The 19,568-nt window shown below is 35.4% G+C and overlaps 2 long non-coding RNA genes across 4 annotated transcripts; both read left to right on the forward strand.

Annotated features, from left to right (window-relative positions):
* The first annotated feature begins 4,198 nt into the window (after window positions 1-4,198).
* On the forward strand, window positions 4,199-11,580 carry LOC107797176 (uncharacterized). Of its 3 annotated transcripts, none has more exons than XR_001650627.2 (4): window positions 4,199-4,529; window positions 5,135-5,206; window positions 5,974-6,036; window positions 10,880-11,580. It is a non-coding gene; the product is annotated as an uncharacterized LOC107797176 (long non-coding RNA). The 3 variants fall into 3 exon arrangements; XR_012709511.1 differs by lacking the exon at window positions 10,880-11,580 and adding an exon at window positions 6,521-9,899; XR_001650626.2 differs by lacking the exon at window positions 10,880-11,580 and having other exon boundaries at window positions 4,204-4,529; window positions 5,974-6,512.
* A 3,043-nt stretch (window positions 11,581-14,623) lies between these two features.
* On the forward strand, window positions 14,624-19,355 carry LOC142180606 (uncharacterized). Its single transcript, XR_012709218.1, has 4 exons — window positions 14,624-15,016; window positions 15,624-15,695; window positions 16,522-16,584; window positions 19,003-19,355. It is a non-coding gene; the product is annotated as an uncharacterized LOC142180606 (long non-coding RNA).
* Window positions 19,356-19,568: the final 213 nt, after the last annotated feature.

The following is a 19,568-nucleotide window of genomic DNA, read 5'->3' on the forward strand; positions in this document are numbered from 1 at the left end:
TGAATAGACATTCAAGGCGAAGTATTACAAATAGAATTGTATTTAATTTGAATATATTTTAGAGAAATTTTAAGGTTTGTTACTTTATGGCTAAGTCGCTTTTTTTCCTATAAATAGAGGGGTTCTATTCCATTATAATTGATCTCAAATCAATAACAATTCTCCCCTTCTACTTTTCTCTGCAATATTCTTCTTCTTCTTTTATTGTTTTATAACACTTATAAGCTAGTTTGACCAGATTATAAGCTCGGCGAAATACCCTCTTTGTTATGGCATCGTACATTTAGATCAAACATTGTTATACAGTTGTTAGAATTTGGAGGAAAAGATCAAAATAGTCCACTATCATTGAATTTAGACTCAAGGTTGTTGGAACTTGAGTTTTGATGATCAGCAAAGATGTACTTTAGATCTACTTCATGTACAACGCAGAGTCCTAGCAAAAATGGAATTCACTTTCACGCCCGACAAGGATATATTTATACTATGCTGACCTAGAAACCACGTGATAATGTTAGGAAATCTTGGCAGATCTTTATGGCTTGAGCTTAGGCCAAGATTTAAGGAGTACTTATAAAAGTAAATTTTACTTCTTTAGAAGATCGAAGGAAAATCTTTTTACTTATTTTATTTTCTAAGGTTAGGAGATTCGGTGCAGCTTGGTTAACACTGTTCTATTCATAGCCATCTACTATATATTCATATATATAGTACGAGTTTATTTTTGCACAAGTTGTGCACCTACATACAAATCTGAGAGATCCATCTTGTGAACAACAACTTTGCAAAGTTCCAAGGGCAAGAAAAATTAAAGAACCCAGTTTCAGAGATTGATTCAAGTTTAGCTCGTTTTGTCTTGATCTTGTAACATGTATATTTTGACTTGTAATCTTTCTTTGCTTGTATTAGAAGCTACTTGTAAGAACTCTTGAGTGACAATCTTTTATTCTTGACTAAAAATTAGTTTGGAATGAGTAGGTACGATCAGTTTGATTGTAGGCTGTTGAGTGATTAGATTTAGTCTTTTAGGTTATAAAAGAATTTTGTAACGTGAAACTGCTTGTTATTTTCTGTGAAGTTTGCGAGGAAAATCTTAAAGTTGAGTCGTAGTTTCTACTCCCTTGAACAAGGAGATTTTCCACGTAAAATTCTTATCTTCTATACTTTATGCATTTATTACATAAATTGCAAGAACCAGTTTAAGAACCAGGTTATGAGGAAAACATAATATTCTGGTAGAAAATTTTAATTGGTTCATATACTATTCTTCTCCTCTAATGTATAAATGGTGCATAATTCTAACAATTAGTATCAGAGTGTGCTCTAGATTATGAAGCTTATACCTCTGAGAGATTCACAAGATGAATGCACCACCAGGGATGAATGAGGGTCAGTCCACCATACAAAGTACTACAGCTGGTGGAAAGTGATGATGGAGAACTTCTTAACTACTAAAGATTACGAGTTATGGAATACTATTCTGGACGGATCAAATATTCCTATCAAGCTTGATGTGGGACGAAGAGGAGTTCCTAAGGAAAGAATTGAGTTTAATGATATTGATCACAAACTCATGGAGAAAAATAGCAAAGCCAAAAAGATACTTATTTGTGGCCTGGCGAGTTTTGGCATGCACTGAAGCAAAAGAAATTTTGGACACCTTGCAAACTACACATGAAAGAACATCTCAAGTGAAGCAATCCAGATGTGATATGCTCTTGAGAAACTATGAATTGTTCACCACGAAAGACTTTGAACCAATCCAAGATATAATCACTAATTTCACAGTCACAACAAATGAATTGAGATCACTTGAGAAGACTTTTACATATGAGGGCTAGTGAGAAAAGTTCTCATAATACTTCCTGCCTCATGGGAAAGCAAGGTCACTGCAGTTCAATATACCTAGGGCTCAACTTGCCATTCTTCCCGAACCTCATCACACCCTTCATGGGCAAAACCCACAGCAAAACCCTCTCTCCTAACATGAATGCTAAATCACGAGCCCTTCGATCAGCATGACTCTTCTGCCTAAACTGGGTTGTACGAAGCCGATCCTAAATCAACTTGACTTTCTCCAAGTCATTCTGGACCAAATCAGTACCCAGCATCCTAGCCTCTTCCGGCTCAAATCAACCAACTGGAGAATGACACTGCCTCCCATATAAGGCTTCATAAGGAGCCATCTAAATACTCGATTGGTAGCTGTTGTTGTAAGAAAACTATGCAAGAGGTAATAACTGGTCCCGTGAACCCCCGGAATCCATAACACAAGATGTAGCATATTCTTCAAGATCTGAATAGTGCGCTTGGACTGCCCATCCATCTAGGGGTGAAATATTGTACCAAACTTAACCAGTGTGCCTAACTCACGCTACACGACTCTCTAGAAATGTGATGTGAACTGCATGCCTCGGTTAGAGATAATTGACACCAGCATACCGCGGAGGCGAATGATCTCACGGATATAGATCTGGGCTAAGTACTCTGAAGAATAGGTAGCCGCCACTGGAATGAAATACACCAACTTGGTCAACCTATCCACAATGATCCACATTGCGTCAATTTTTTTCAAAGTCCATGGGAGCCCAAGAATGAAATACATGGTAATACGCTCCCACTTTCACTCAGGAATCTCAAGTCTCTGAAGCAAACCGCCCGACCTCTGATTCTCGTACTTCACCTGCTGGCAGTTCAAACACCGAGCCACATACTCTACTATAACTTTCTTCATTCTTATCCACCAATAATGCTGTCTCAAATCCTGATACATCTTGGTGGTACCCGAATGAATGGAATACCACAAACTGTGGGACTCCTCAAGAATCAACTCACGCAGCCTATTTATATTGGGCACACAAATCCGACCCTGCATCTGCAACACCCTATCATCTCCAATAGAAACCTTACTGGTATCGCTGTGCTGCACTGTGTCCTTAAGAACAAGCAAATAGGGGTCATCATAGTGACACTCTCTGATGTGCTCATACAAAGAAGACCTAAAAATCACGCAAGCAATAACCCGTATGGGCACCGCAATATCTAACCTCATGAGCTGATTGGCCAAGTCCTTAACATCCAAAGCTAGCGGTCTCTCGACAACTGGAATATATGCAAGGCTACCCATACTCTCAGCCTTTTGCTCATGGCATCGGCCACCACATTGGCTTTCCCGGGATGGTACAAAATGGTAATATCATAGTCTTTTAACAACTTTAACCATCTCCGCTGCCTCAAGTTTATATCCTTTTGCTTAAACAAGTGTTGTAAACTCCGATGATATGTGAATACCTCACATGACACCCCGTAGAGGTAATGCCTCCAAATCTTCAATGCATGAATAATTGCTGCCAGTTCCAAGTCGTGCACCGGGTAATTTTTCTCATGAACCTTCAACTACCGAGATGCGTAGGCAATCACCCTACCATCTTGCATCAACATTGTGCCAAGCCCAATATACAACACATCACAATACACAGTGTAGGTGTAACGACCCGACCAGTTGTTTCATGAGTTACTGCTCCATTTTTCCTATTTCTGCTTCTTTATGTATTTTTCGGCTGTATTATTTGGTATCGGGTTAGTTGGTTTGGGTTCGTAGTGGTTTTGTAAAGAAATAAAATACTTAGTCTCTTAAGTTGGCCTTTTAGTTGGAAAAGTCAACCTGAAGTTGACTTGTGAGTAAACGATCTCAGAACTTGGTTTTTATAGTTCGGATAGCTTTTTGAGGTAATTTGGGACTTAGGAGCATGATTGGATGTATTTTGGAGATCTGTGATAGATTTAGGCTTGAATTGGCGAAAATGGAATTTTGGCATTTTTCGGTTGGTAGCGAACATTTGACATAGGGGTCGGAATGGAATTCCGGAAATTGAAGTAGGTCCATTGTGTCATTTGGTACGTGTGTGCAAAATTTCAGGTCATTCAGACGAGGTTTGATGGACCTTTTGACCGAAAGCAGAATTTGGAAGTTTTGGAATTTTTAGGCTTGAATCCGATGATGATTTAATGTTTTAACGTTGTTTTGAGCATTCCTATAATAACCCGAAAAATATATTATAACATATTCATTAGTTATGAAATTAGAGAATTATATAGTTTGTAGTTATTGGATTAAATACTAAGTTAGTGGAAGAAGATGCCCATGAAAAAGATTTTTTTAGAGGAAGATAAAAAAAATGCGAATTTCCCTGTTATTGGATTAAATACTAAGTTAGTGGAAGAGAATTTACCCTGATTTATAAGATAGTATACTAGTTTTTTTCTAGTGAGCCAATTTACATTATATATGATAGTTAAATAGTCATGGGCCTTAGATAATAAAAGTAACTAACTGGGTCAACCCATCTCAATTGCCGCCAACGATCTAGAGGGCATTAGGGCATTAAAATATTCTTGTTTTGGCTATTATGTAGAGGCAACAAAATATATAGGGCTAACGACATTAGGGATTTTCCTAACTATTTGGTGGCGAGAACTTGAAAGCTAAGGAGAGCGAAATATTCTTGCAACTCAACAGTAATGGCAAGGTATCAATTCTAATCCCTATAGCTATATTTCTTGTATTAATTTAAGAGAGATATTCTTATTAGTTCTTTGTATAATGGTGACAAGAATTAAGTGTGAGAGTAAAGGGATTATGTCAGACATGATTATACTGGTCACACCTCGAGAATAAAAATAAATTATAACAATAAACTTGATCTTTAATAATAGACAAAACTTTTCGAGAGTTACATTTTTAAAGTTAATTTTTTTTTGGAACTTTGCATAGGAAATACGTATCAGATATTTGCTACAATGTTTGATTAGTTATACTTATGTAAATAAGATTTGAACTTCACATTTCAAAATATGTCCACGTATATTTGCAAAAAGAACACTCTGTCATATTATGTTTAGAGATAATTTTATGTTGAACTAGTGTTTGAATGTGTATAACTGAAGGATTAGTCAACTGGTTAGCAGGTCATATATTGAGTACCGAATTGTACTTTAATATCATGATTTTTTTAATATATTCATGAGTTAAAAGTGTAGAATATTAAGATGTAATTGTAAGCCTGACATTAAGGAAAGAATAGAATTCGACCTGACTAGTATAATTGAAATTATTCATTTATATTTTACATAGATTGAAGTCATTGAGGCCCGTTTGACTGGTATTCTAGACGTTGCAAGATTTGCGGAACTTCCTGTTAGCGAGGTAAGTGAGACTTTAAGCTTTGAATCTTGCTTTTCTAAAACCCATTTTAAAAATATGTTTTCTCTGCCCGGTCTATGTATTGGGACAAGTGTGCGCTTGGCAGAATTGGTGGTCTTAGACTAGCCGCAAATATATTATTTTATAGAAAAAACAAATATTATTTTATAAGTTGTTTGATAGTGTGATACGACTGTGCGCCATAGGTTGAGTTTTATAGTTTGATATGGATGTGTACCATGATATTGAGTTTGATACGGCTGTGCGCAATGATATTGAGTTTGATACGGATGTGCGCCATGATGTTGAGTTTGATACGGCTGTGCGCCATGATGTTGAGTTTGATACAGCTGTGCGCCATGATGTTGCGTTTGATACGGCTGTGCGCTATGATGTCGGGTTTGATACGGCTGTGCGCCATGATGTTGGGGCATTGTGTATGCCTTTGTACATCACCCGAACATTGTGTATGCTCTGTTACATATTTGAGACATTGTGGTATCGTTGTGGACTCGTAATGTGTTGGTATATTTCTTTCACTGCAATTATGATAAGTCCTTAGTGGGTATCCTTATTGGTTAATTCTTAATAACTCTGTTGATACACATATATTGAGTTATTATATAATTATCGTAGTTACTATATCATTCGTGTTGTGGTATGTTTGTATTTTCCAACACTTGTTCCAGAGGTATTTAAAGTGGCGGGTCGAGGATCTTACTGGGTTATTATTTACATATAACTCACTCCTTATCTGCATGTCTATGCAGATACCATTGGTGAAGACGGAGCTAATAGCTGACGAGTTTGCTGGAGTTGATTCAGTTATTGAGGTGAGCCGTCGCATTGTTCGTGGAGGTTGCCAAAAGAGTCTTTATCATTTTTCCATATGATGTCTTATGTAATTCTCTTAGATGCTCCATGGTCTAGTGTAGAATTTTTGCTAGAGTTTTAATTTAATAATTTGAGATACCAATTGTTCATAATTAATTATCAAATTATTTGGATACTCATAATTAACTAAATATTGCAAATTAATGGTTAAGGTATGAAAGTATGGTTCGCCTAGCAGGTGGTGTTAGCTGGGTGCTAGTCACGTCTAGTGAGTAATTTGGGACGTGATCAAGTTGGTATACGAGCTTAGGCTTTTTATCCCGTGTCATGGAGCAGTGTTTGGTAGAGTCTTGTTCATGAGTATGTCGACGTCCATACTTATGACCTTGAGGCTGCTAAACATCTAGGATGTTTTCCCTTCTTTCAGTTCTTATTCGTGCGTTAAGTTAAATCGAGTTTAAACTTGGAATGTCCCTTTCGCAGATGGATAGGACACGCGTATCCTCCGCTGCTGTATGAGATAATTGACTTGGAAGTTTTAAATAATATATGTTCAGGTTAGAGTGGCCTTGATTACATGTAATGTATTATGCATTGGTTCTAGTTCTGATTAGACAGTTCATAAAAATTTGGGTGGACGGTTAAGTAACCTAAGCATATGTTTATTTCCTATGAGCAACTTGTCAGGATTTGAGTTTGTGGTTATAAATTTTCATTATGAGCCTAATAAGGAGAGGAAAAGAGTTGAGCAAAAAAAAGAAAAAGAAAAAGAAAGAAGAAGTAATAAGTAATATAGCTTAGCCATGTCTAGGCTATTGGGTGTGGTGGTTAAAGACAAATTTAAGGAAAGCGCTTTGAAGCGATTTACTATTATTAGTGAATAACGCAATAATGATGTTATAAATGTGAATGCGGCGTTGAGCGTGAGCGTATTAATAGGATTTCATGAGCTATAACAAGTATATATATAGTAGGAGTTTGTGATTAAGTTTGGATTATTGAGTGAGAGAAAGAAAACCTTAGGCATGAGATCTAATACACCAAGATAGTAAGTTATTGAGTATGAGACTCAGTAAATCTTGGCATACTTCGTCAATTAAAATTCGAGTAAGACGCATGGGATTGTAGGGCCTCACACTATTTGCTTGATTTGTTATGCATTGTGGAATAGATGTGCGGGATATTAGGGACCCAGGGTCCATGAGTTTCCACGACGTAATAGATGTTATAAAGGGGTAAGACATGGAGTACTAAGATTGTCAACGAGTTTGAGTACTTGAAATGAAGTAGCACGAATATTACTAAACATATTGTTCAGTTTAAACAATTGTCTTGATAAGCGTTGTACTTTGTACCACTTGGACTTTGAAAAAAAAAGTATTTGTTGATGAGATGATACCATGGTTAAGAAAGAATAAGGATTTTTGAGTTAGTTTCATAAGAAATTTTTTTCCCTTGTTTCAGGGAGTTCATACTCATATATGTGCAATTCCCATGCTCAATTTGGCAACATATACGAGGTTGTATGGAATAAAAAAAAGGTAATTATAAAATAATACAATGACAACTACGGGAATAGCTCTTAAGAAGGGGAAACGAAAAGAAGTAACTAGCAATAAAAAGAGTGAGCCAACACTAACCGAACATGAATGAAGAGTAAGCATGGTTTAAAGGTAATAAATTGGAATTGTGATGGATTTTAAAAGCTAAATGCTGGGATGAAAATTCAGCAATGTTATAACCCCAAAGGTAGAAACAAGTCGGAGGAGAATAAAGGCATTTGTACCTTTCTATAAGGTAAAGTAATTGAGTAATGACAAGTCATGTTAATCATTCTAAAAGAGTTGCATATGAAGTTATAAATGATGATTAAATATTATCCTTCAAAAAAATAAAAAATTATGAATGAGTTGAGAGATGAAGGTTATGTGTTGCATCTAACTATACCTCAGGGCAGCAGTGTTGAATACCTAACTATTAGGATAGTCTTAACAGTTAATTAAGTTCCAAATGTATTTTCAGAGAACCTATCGAGTTTACCACATGAAGTGGAGATAGACTTGGGTATGGATATAGCACAAGAAGCCTAATTTATATATGTATTTTTTTGATATTATAGAAAAGCTCTATAGAGTTAAAGGAACTAAAAGAGCAAAATATAAGACTTTATAATTAAGAAGTCATCAGACCAAGTATATCACTTTGCTGCTCTTAAGTTATGTACTTCGAGAAGAATAGTGGATCTAAGCATATAATTATCGATAATAGATAGAAGACTTAAAGTGTCATGACATGCAAGTATATTTTATAAGTTAGATGATTTGTGCCCTCAGTTATAAGGTATTACCTTCTATTCTAAGCTAGACTTGTGATTGGTACATCATGACTAGAAGATAAAAAGTGTATATATTTTAGAAACATATACATAGACCTGTTTTGGTTAGTAATTATCATGGACTAGATGAACTAAATATTGAAACTGTTTCTTAACATTCTTGTTAATCATGTTCACTATTGACCTATGAGAATATTTTTATGGCTGATAGAAGCATGCATATTTGTGGAGGAGGTTTCTATAGGCATCGAGATAAATCCGATTAAATAGCAAGGTTAAAACTGTGAATTATAATTTTTGTATTATTGTATGTTGAGCCTTGTGATGTCTAGTAAAAAGGTTGGCAGGTTGATGGTGTGACGCCTACTAAGGCAATAGCTTGTGCCATATTGCAATTTTCTTTGTTTCAAACAAGCAAAATTCACCGGTACGAGAGTCTTAACCTTATTGGAGATAGTGATCAGCTCTTAGAGACGAGTTATACTTGATAGTGAATAAAGAGAGAATATTATGGCTAAAGAATGCAATATGTGTACACTCGTGGTGGTTGACGTAGGGAGACTCATACTCGATGAGATATATCACTTGAAACATTAATTACCTTCAAGGTCTAGTTATATGCATTGGGATTTGAGAAAGAGAGCTAATGACAGTAGAGGGTGATATATGATATCATAGATATTTTTCTTTAGTGTATGAACTGTTAATATACTAAATGTGAGTGTTAGAGACTCGGTAAATTATCGCAAACATATTTCTCTGGAAGAAAGCGAAAATAGATCGTCGTAGACTCAGTAGTTGGTCTACATGGTGATTATAGTTTAGGTGATCACGATTGGCTCAACGATATCGCATGCTTAACTCATTCTGGATTGATTATATAACATAATAGCCTATGTAGCGATATGCTTGAAATATAGTGCAATATTATGAGACGCCCATATTGTATATGTGACAAGGGTAATGTGGCATGTAATATCTACATAAGGATGTCTGGATGTGTTCCATAACTACCGTACGCAAGAATATTATGTACGAGTGTTATGTGTTTTAACATTGCCGTATATAAAATTTGTGGATGTTTTCCACTGTAGGACTATGATTATGACGCTTGGATATACTCTACCATAAAGGAGTTATGAGATTATGAATGAGATTGGGTTAGTGGCATATAGACTTGCCTTGCCCTCAGGACTTTCAGTTATACATCTTGTGTTTTATGTGTTTGTGACGAAAGTCATATAAAATTTAGTCTAAGGAAGGGAACTAGATGAAAATTTTGAATAACGAACAACGTCCCATAGTTATTGTTGATAAGCGAATGTGATAATTGAGCTCGAAGAAGGTTGCTTAAGTGAATATGTTATGTCGCAACAAACACATAAAGGAAGCTATGTGGGAGTCTGAGGTATACATGCGCATAAAGTACCTACAATTATCTGAGATGTCAGATACATTTTCTAACTCGTTCGATGACGAACATTTTATTTAAGTGGGAGAGAATGTAATAACCCGAAAATGAAAAAGATTTTTTTAGAGGAAGATAAAAAAAATGCGAATTTCCCTGTTATTGGATTAAATACTAAGTTAGTGGAAGAGAATTTACCCTGATTTATAAGATAGTATACTAGTTTTTTTCTAGTGAGCCAATTTACATTATATATGATAGTTAAATAGTCATGGGCCTTAGATAATAAAAGTAACTAACTGGGTCAACCCATCTCAATTGCCGCCAACGATCTAGAGGGCATTAGGGCATTAAAATATTCTTGTTTTGGCTATTATGTAGAGGCAACAAAATATATAGGGCTAACGGCATTAGGGATTTTCCTAATTATTTGGTGGCGAGAACTTGAAAGCTAGGGAGAGCGAAATATTCTTGCAACTCAATAGTAATGGCAAGGTATCAATTCTAATCCCTATAGCTATATTTCTTGTATTAATTTAAGAGAGATATTCTTATTAGTTCTTTGTATAATGGTGACAAGAATTAAGTGTGAGAGTAAAGGGATTATGTCAGACATGATTATACTGGTCACACCTCGAGAATAAAAATAAATTATAACAATAAACTTGCTCTTTAATAATAGACAAAATTTTTCGAGAGTTACATTTTTAAAGTTAATTTTTTTTTGGAACCTTGCATAGGAAATACGTTTCAGATATTTGCTACAATGTTTGATTAGTTATACTTATGTAAATAAGATTTGAACTTCACACTTCAAAATATGTCCACGTATATTTGCAAAAAGAACACTCTGTCATATTATGTTTAGAGATAATTTTATGTTGAACTAGTTTTTGAATGTGTATAACTGAAGGATTAGTCAACTGGTTAGCAGGTCATATATTGAGTACCAAATTGTACTTTAATATCATGATTTTTTTTATATATTCATGAGTTGAGGTGTAGAATATTAAGATGTAATTCTAAGCCTGACATTAAGGAAAGAATAGAATTCGACCTGACTAGTATAATTGAAATTATTCATTTATATTTTACATAGATTGAAGTCATTGAGGCCCGTTTGATTGGTATTCTAGATGTTGCAAGGTTTGCGGAACTTTCTGTTAGCAAGGTAAGTGAGACTTTAAGCTTTGATTCTTGCTTTTCTAAAACCCGTTTTAAAAATATGTTTTCTTTGCCCGGTTTATGTGTTGGGACAAGCGTGCGCTTGATAGAATCGGTGGTCTTAGACTAGCTGCAAATATATTATTTTATGAAAAAAACAAATATTATTTTATAAGTTGTTTGATAGTGTGATACGACTGTGCGCCATAGGTTGAGTTTTATAGTTTGATATGGCTGTGCGCCATGATATTGAGTTTGATACAGCTGTGCGCCATGATATTGAGTTTGATACGGTTGTGCGCCATGGTATTGAGTTTGATACGGCTGTGCGCCATGATATTGAGTTTGATACGATTGTGTGCCATGATGTTGATTTTCCATACATTTGTTATTACCTCTTCTGCCTTTTGATTTTCCACTTTAAACTTGTAGCTTTCAGAATTCCTTCTTCCTAGAATCTCTTGCATTCTCACTTTTTTGTCATTCAATCTCTATTATTGATTTCTTTGTTATTGTGGCTAACTTATTTTTGTCATTTTCCACCACTGATATAGGGATCTTTTACTCCTCTTTTTTATTTTTAATACTATTGTATTGGTACTCAATGTTGCATACGTTTTGTTTTATAATTTGAGCAGTATTTGATATTTGATGTTTTCTCTACTATTATATAGATTATTGAATACCTTAACATTTTTTAATCTCTTGTATTCTCAATTTCTCACTTTTTCGTCTTTTTTGCTAATGTCTAATTTGTGGGATTTATTTGTTTTTTCCTTTCTCTTTTACATTTTTTTTGTTCTCTTTCGTCTTTTTCTTTTTGCGGATGATGATTATACATGGATTATTTACAAATTATACATCCACGGGCTATTTTAAGTTTAAGCGATTGGGTGAATGTTTATTTAGATTGATTCTTCATATAAACAATCCCAAAGGCAGTAGGTCATATCTGAATTTTATCTCATAAAATTACTTTAATTATCATAAGTTTCTTCAGTTATTTTATATTCATAAAAATATTTTACATGTCAAATATTGTCATTAGTTTAGTTGTTGTCAATATCTTATTGATTTTGATTTTTTTGTTATTTAGTGTAGTTCTATATAGACCTAAGACCAGCAGCTATATTATTAATTATTTTTCAAAGTTTTAGAGAACTTTTTTCCCTTGAAAATGAAATTGATAATCCAATTGATCTGATCGATCAAAGAGAAAAATCCAGCTTCCTATTATTTTGAAAAATAAAACTAGGCATTTTATCAATATGAAAAATATTATATCTTGGCCAGAAAATTCATCTTTAAGGTAGTTGTGGAAGAAATACGAGTAGATTTGTTTCAAATAGCAAAGTAGCCTTCAAAACAAAAACAAAAAAAAAATTAGCTAAATAGTTCAAATTATATTGGATGGAATGTATATTAAAGTCAAACTTATAACTCAAAGTGAAAAAGAAATAAATAATTCAAATTAGTTATAGATTGGTCAAGGTTACATGAAACTTTTTCATTTCTTCTTTTCACAAGAAGTCAAAAATATCAACAACAACAACAACCCAGTATAATTTCACAAGTGGGGTCTAGGGAGGGTAGTGTGTAATGCAGACCTTATCCCTACCATGGAGTAGGGAGGCTGTTTCCGAATAGAACCTCTGCACAAGATAAAATACGATAATAGAATAGTAACAACAACAAGAAGTCGAAAATATCATTTTATAAATTTAATATTGATGTCTTGTATGCGCGGGCAACTTCATTAGTGGATAAATAATACTGAAAAGTGAACTTTGAACGATGAATGCTTTGTAAAGCCTATTAAAAGGCATTTCATTTGTAGTTATTTAGGAATTAAAGAGAAAACGTTTGGATAAAGAGGAAATGTTTGGACTCTTTGTAAAGTCCGTTCGAAGAGACATTTAAGGTGTAGTTATTAGGAATTAAAGAGGTAGCTTTCAGCTAAAGATGCAACATTTGGAGTTCTAACACATGAACATCAACGATTTTAAAAATAAGGAAAAAGGGAAGGAAAAAAAGGGAAAGAATGGCAAAAAAAATGAGAAAAAGATAAATGTGCATCTTGGCTTTGGAGAGGTGCCAACTCATCTCTTATTGGCCCTTATATATATGTATACCACTTGTCACGGGCTTAACTCAAGTAAGCTACGTGCGGACAACTAGACAGCTTATATGCTGCTCCAAGCTTCAGTCCTAACCAAGAAACAAACACAAACTCGTGCTCAAGCTAAGACAAACACACACACACACACACAAATGCTGGAAAAACAGTAAAGTAAAAGGCACATAATGTTTGGGAGGCCAAGACCAATTTTCTGGATTTACTTGATACAAAAGGAAAATTCGAGATGCCTTTCACAAAGGGCTTATACATGTGGGAGGCCAAGGCCAATTTTGGGTCCTGTCTCAATAAATTAAATTTTAAAAAAATTCACATTAGTATTTTAGTAAAAGGTTGTTTGAGGTATATGACAGAAGTTAAATAGAAAAAGTGACTCCTAAAAATAATGATTGTTGAACATATTTAGATAACTCGATAATAGGAAGAAACTCAATCTCATAGAAACCCTCAATCATCTCAGTCACTATATACTCAACTTAAATATTACCCAGTTTTATAATTACATTACTTTAATTTTTGAATACATATCCTTGAGATTTAAGAGTTTTTTTTTTCTGAATTTTTATTGGAAAGCTATATATTCTTAAGTTCATTCTAGAAGAAACAATCCGGTTAACAACTAACAAAAGAGAATCATATTTATTTTTTCCCGTGATTCAAATAAAAATTGTAACTATTTTTTATCAATAAAAAATACTCTTGTAATTATTTTCAAATGATTATAAAATAATGAATCGCTATCGCAAAATTAGAATATATTAATTATATTTTGATTAATCTACCATTACTTGTTTTGAAGATCGAACATTCTTTCTCAGCGTATAACCATGTATCCGGGTGCATTCGAATTCGGTCATTTATGATTATAATGGAATCTTTTGTAGTTGATTTTGATAGGACTACATTAATAATAAAAGTTATGCTTCAGTCCTAAATTTGTTAGTTTTTCCACCAAAAAAAATATTAGTCAATGATAAACCGAAACAAAGAAAAGAACCTAAACCTAAATAAAGGAAATCTGTATTCTTGAAAAAGGGCAATTTTCTGGTTTTCCTCCGCAAAAAGAAAATAATAGTGAATCCTAAACTAAACAAAGAAAAGACATGGCAATTTTTGTTTTTTCCAAACAAGAAAACTTAGTGAATCGTATACCTAAACAAAAGAAAAGAATACCTAAACAAAAGTAAGACGTAGCATTAATTGGCGAAAATGGAATTTTGGCATTTTTCGGTTGGTAGCGAACATTTGACATAGGGGTCGGAATGGAATTCCGGAAATTGAAGTAGGTCCATTGTGTCATTTGGTACGTGTGTGCAAAATTTCAGGTCATTCAGACGAGGTTTGATGGACCTTTTGACCGAAAGCAGAATTTGAAAGTTTTGGAATTTTTAGGCTTGAATCCGATGATGATTTAATGTTTTAACGTTGTTTTGAGCATTCCTATAATAACCCGAAAAATATATTATAACATATTCATTAGTTGTGAAATTAGAGAATTATATAGTTTGTAGTTATTGGATTAAATACTAAGTTAGTGGAAGAAGATGCCCATGAAAAAGATTTTTTTAGAGGAAGATAAAAAAAATGCGAATTTCCCTGTTATTGGATTAAATACTAAGTTAGTGGAAGAGAATTTACCCTGATTTATAAGATAGTATACTAGTTTTTTTCTAGTGAGCCAATTTACATTATATATGATAGTTAAATAGTCATGGGCCTTAGATAATAAAAGTAACTAACTGGGTCAACCCATCTCAATTGCCGCCAACGATCTAGAGGGCATTAGGGCATTAAAATATTCTTGTTTTGGCTATTATGTAGAGGCAACAAAATATATAGGGCTAACGACATTAGGGATTTTCCTAACTATTTGGTGGCGAGAACTTGAAAGCTAAGGAGAGCGAAATATTCTTGCAACTCAACAGTAATGGCAAGGTATCAATTCTAATCCCTATAGCTATATTTCTTGTATTAATTTAAGAGAGATATTCTTATTAGTTCTTTGTATAATGGTGACAAGAATTAAGTGTGAGAGTAAAGGGATTATGTCAGACATGATTATACTGGTCACACCTCGAGAATAAAAATAAATTATAACAATAAACTTGCTCTTTAATAATAGACAAAACTTTTCGAGAGTTACATTTTTAAAGTTAATTTTTTTTTGGAACCTTGCATAGGAAATACGTTTCAGATATTTGCTACAATGTTTGATTAGTTATACTTATGTAAATAAGATTTGAACTTCACATTTCAAAATATGTCCACGTATATTTGCAAAAAGAACACTCTGTCATATTATGTTTAGAGATAATTTTATGTTGAACTAGTGTTTGAATGTGTATAACTGAAGGATTAGTCAACTGGTTAGCAGGTCATATATTGAGTACCGAATTGTACTTTAATATCATGATTTTTTTTTTTATATATTCATGAGTTGAGGTGTAGAATATTAAGATGTAATTCTAAGCCTGACATTAAGGAAAGAATAGAATTGGACCTCACTAGTATAATTGAAATTATTCATTTATATTTTACATAGATTGAAGTCATTGAGGCCCGTTTGATTGGGATTCTAGATGTTGCAAGGTTTGCGGAACTTTCTGTTAGCAAGGTAAGTGATACTTTAAGCTTTGATTCTTGCTTTTCTAAAACCCGTTTTAAAAATATGTTTTCTTTGCCCGGTCTATGTGTTGGGACAAGCGTGCGCTTGATAGAATCGATGGTCTTAGACTAGCTGCAAATATATTATTTTATGAAAAAAACAAATATTATTTTATAAGTTGTTTGATAGTGTGATACGACTGTGCGCCATAGGTTGAGTTTTATAGTTTGATATGGCTGTGCGCCATGATATTGAGTTTGATACGGCTGTGCGCCATGATATTGAGTTTGATACAGCTGTGCGCCATGGTATTGAGTTTGATACGGCTGTGCGCCATGATATTGAGTTTGATACGACTGTGTGCCATGATGTTGAGTTTGATACGGTTGTGCGTCATGATATTGAGTTTGATACGGCTGTGCGCCATGATGTTGCGTTTGATACGGCTGTGCGCTATGATGTCGAGTTTGATATGACTGTGTACCATGATGTTGGGGCATTGTGCATGCCTTTGTACATCACCCGAGCATTGTGTATGCTCTGTTACATATTTGAGACATTGTGGTGTCATTGTGGACTCGTAGTGTGTTGGTATATTTCTTTCACTGCAATTATGATAAGTCCTTAGTGGGTATCCTTGTTGGTTAATTTTTAATAACTCTTATGATACACATATATTGAGTTATTGTATAATTATCGTAGTTACTATATCATTCATGTTGTGGTATGTTTGTATTTTCCAACATTTGTTCCAGAGGTATTTAAAGTTGCGGGTCGAGGATCTTACTGAGTTATATTTACATATATCTCACTCCTTATCTACATGTCTATGCAGATACCATTGGTGAAGACGGAGCTAATAGCTGACGAGTTCGCTGGAGTTGATTCAGTTATTGAGGTAAACCGCCGCATTGTTCGTAGAGGTTGCCAAAAGAGTCTTTATCATTTATCCATATGATGTCTTTTGTAATTCTCTTAGATGCTCCATGGTCTAGTGTAGAATTTTTGCTAAAGTTTTAATTTAATAATTTGAGATACCAATTGTTGATAATTAATTATCAAATTATTTGGATACTCATAATTAACTAAATATTACAAATTAATGGTTAAGGTATGAAAGTATGGTTCGCCTAGCGGGTGGTGTTAGCCAGGTGCTAGTCACGTTTAGGGAGTAATTTGGGTTTGAGCATTCCGAAGGTTGGAACAAGTTTGAATGATATTATGAGATGTGTTGACATGTTTATTTGAGGTCCTGAGGGCCTCAGGTGAGTTTCGGGTGGTTAACGGATAAAAATTCTTGTTTTTAGAAGTTGCACATTTCTTCAGTTCTGTGTTGCAGAGATTTGTCCTTCGCATTCGCGAGGGGGTTCTCGCGTTCGCGAAGGGATGTGAAGTGAGGCAGGAGAATTTCCCTTTGCGTTCGCAATGTTGGTCCCACGTTCGCGAAGGGTGAGGCAGAGTGTGCATCGCGAACGCGAAGTACGTCCCGCGTTCGCGTAGAGTAACTGGAACAGCTGGGTCCCCAGGATTTTGTGCTTCGCGTTCGCGTGGGTATAGTCACGTTCGCGAAGGCTCGGACGGTTGAAGAATCGCTTTCGAGAAGGAGGAATAATTAGTCAATGGATTTTTGTATTTCACGAATGCGAGGCTTTGACCGCATTCGCAAAGAAGGAAATCACACCTGGGCAGAATGTTTAAATAGTGGCCTTCGTGATTTTTGGTCTATTTCCACCATTGTTGAGCGGTTTTGAAGCTTTTTGAGAGGGATTGAAGAGAGAATCGAAGGGAAATACTTGGAAGTAAGATTTTTGAACTCAATACTCGATTCTATGATAATTTCTACTTAATTAGACATGAAATTTATGGGATTTAAAGCCTAAAATTGGGGAATTAAGGCTTGAAATTGGAGACTTTGATTTAGGGATTTGAGGGCTGTTTGTGGTCGGATTTTGATGTATTTGATATGTATGAACTCATGGGAGTGTAAGGATTCTAGTTTTTTAATTTTTATGGGAATCCGAGACGTGGGCCCGGGGGTCGGGTTTGTCCAATTTCGGGATGTAATTTGATTATTTTCGCTTGGGCTTTGTTCCTTTAGCGCGTATTAACGATAAGATACTAATTTTGGTTAGATTTGGAGCAATTGGAGGCCGATTCGAGGGGCAAAGGCATCGCGGGCTAGAGTTTGAACTGGATTGAGGTAAGTAATGATTGTAAATGTTGTCCTGAGGGTATAAAACCCTGAATTTTACATCGTTGTGCTACTTTGAGTTGATGCACACGCTAGATGACGAGCGTGGGGTCGTGCACCGTTGGGGATTGTGACTTAGTCCGTCCCATATGACTGCTAAGTCGCGTATTTGATTGAAAACTGTTTGATATCATTGTGCTTTGGAAAATTATTACCATGTTTTGGGCTGAATTCCATATTTGGGCCTCGTGCCAACTGTTTTGGACCCTTAGGGGCATTTTACTACTATTCCTCGCTGTTTTGACTTCATACTTATACTCAGTCATGCTGTATTCTACTATTTTCATAACTCAGCCGTATTTACTCCGTTTTTATATTTTAAATGATATTTTGGGCTGAGCATCATGTTTACTGTTACCCGAGTGGCTTGAGAGGTTTCTGATTGAGTGAGGCCGAGGGCCTGTGTTGTGAGGATTATTATGGGATCAGACTGCGCGCCGCAGCATGTGTACTGATTTGTGATATATGAGAGGCCGAAGGCCTGATTTGATATGCCACGAGATGACTTATGATAGCGCTTGGGCTGTATGAGCCCTTTCGGAGTCTGAACACCCCCAGGTAGCGCAGGTACCCAGTGTGAGATGTGATATTGCCCTAGCGCTTGAGCTGTAGGAGCCCCCCCGGAGTCTGAACACCCCCAATGAGCACGGGTACCCAGTGGGAGATGTGATATTGCCCAAGGGGCTATTGCTGTTTCATGTTATTGCCCGAGGGGCTGATTACGAGTGATTGTGAGGTAGCCCGCGGGGCTGGTTCTGTTGATATTTTGCCCGAGGGGCGGTTGTGGTACATGTTTTGCCCGAGGGGCTGTTTACATTTCTATCCTTTACTCACTGTTTTTATCACTTGTTTGAAACTATTGAAAGATGTTTTAAAAAGGTTTTACTGAACTGAGCTATTTTTATGAGTTTTGTTGATTTACTGTATTGATCCTACACATATACTATTTTGTTGTGGTTCTATGACGTGAAATTACCTGTTTCTTACTGCTCAGTTGCCTTTACTTTTATTACTTACTGAGTTTGCGTACTCACATTACTCCTTGCACCTTGTGTGCAAATCCAGGAGTCTTGAGGCGCGATAATGAGTGCTGATCAGTCTTCCAGCAGGTCTCCGGAGTTGACTAGGTAGCTGCTTGGCATTCGCAACCCAGTGCTTCTCCTTCCTATCTTATTTAGATTGTCTTATTATTTTATTTTCGGACAATGTTGTCTTTTCTTGTTCCTAGACGAGTTGTAGTTGCTCATAATTGGTGACACCCCAATGTCGGGCTTGTCTTATATTTCCGCACTTATATTATGGGATTTTAGCTAATGAATGGCTTAAAATGACTTATTTTAAATTTCTGGTTGGTTTTGGGAATTGTGTCGGCTGGCCTAGTTTCTCGTTAGGCGCCATCATGACTGGGTCAGTTTTAGGGTCGTGACAAGTTGGTATCAGAGCCTAGGTTACATAGGTCTCACGAGTCATGAGCAGTTTAAGTAGAATCACGCTGATCGGTATGGAGACGTCTGTACTTATCCTCGGGAGGCTGCAAAACCTTTAGGAAAAATTTCATATTCTTGAATTCCTATCTGTTGATTCTAGTACTAAACTTCTGTTGTTCTATACTCTCATAAATGATGAGGACA

This window comes from Nicotiana tabacum, chromosome 5 (genome assembly GCF_000715075.1).
Source record: "Nicotiana tabacum cultivar K326 chromosome 5, ASM71507v2, whole genome shotgun sequence".
Taxonomy (NCBI): domain Eukaryota; kingdom Viridiplantae; phylum Streptophyta; class Magnoliopsida; order Solanales; family Solanaceae; genus Nicotiana; species Nicotiana tabacum.